Source organism: Triticum dicoccoides, chromosome 3A (genome assembly GCF_002162155.2).
Source record: "Triticum dicoccoides isolate Atlit2015 ecotype Zavitan chromosome 3A, WEW_v2.0, whole genome shotgun sequence".
NCBI lineage: Eukaryota > Viridiplantae > Streptophyta > Magnoliopsida > Poales > Poaceae > Triticum > Triticum dicoccoides.
Window position 1 is genome coordinate 38,173,383 of NC_041384.1, and position 483 is coordinate 38,173,865.

Sequence of the window (483 nt, forward strand, 5' to 3'; positions counted from 1 at the left end):
CTCTGGATTATTCTTCAGACCTCGGTAAGCTCAACCTGTTCACCTCGCTGCCGAGTGCTCAGAATCCTATGCACGAGTAGCTAGTTGATTGGTAGGATAATCCTTGCACAAATCTGTAAGTGGCATCAAAGGTATATACCTATATGAATTTTTTTTAGAGGAAAAGGGCTCTTGCCCCGGCTCCATTTGTATTACCAAATGAAACCCTAGAACAACCAGCATCTCTGTTATAAGCACGCGGGGGGGATATACAGCACACACGCTGCCCCAGCAAATAGAGTTGTCCAAGCCTCAACAGGCAGAACGCCAAAAACTTAACTACTAAAAGAGAAAAAAGCTAGTCTCAGAGGTACTACCAACCAGCAAAGAAAGGGAAACGGGAGCCGCGACGAAGGAGTGGGCCAAGATAACTCGATGGACCACCCCAGATCTCGGTCAGCGTCACGGTTCGTGCAGCACCCCCGAGCACTGCGGAAGGCCTAG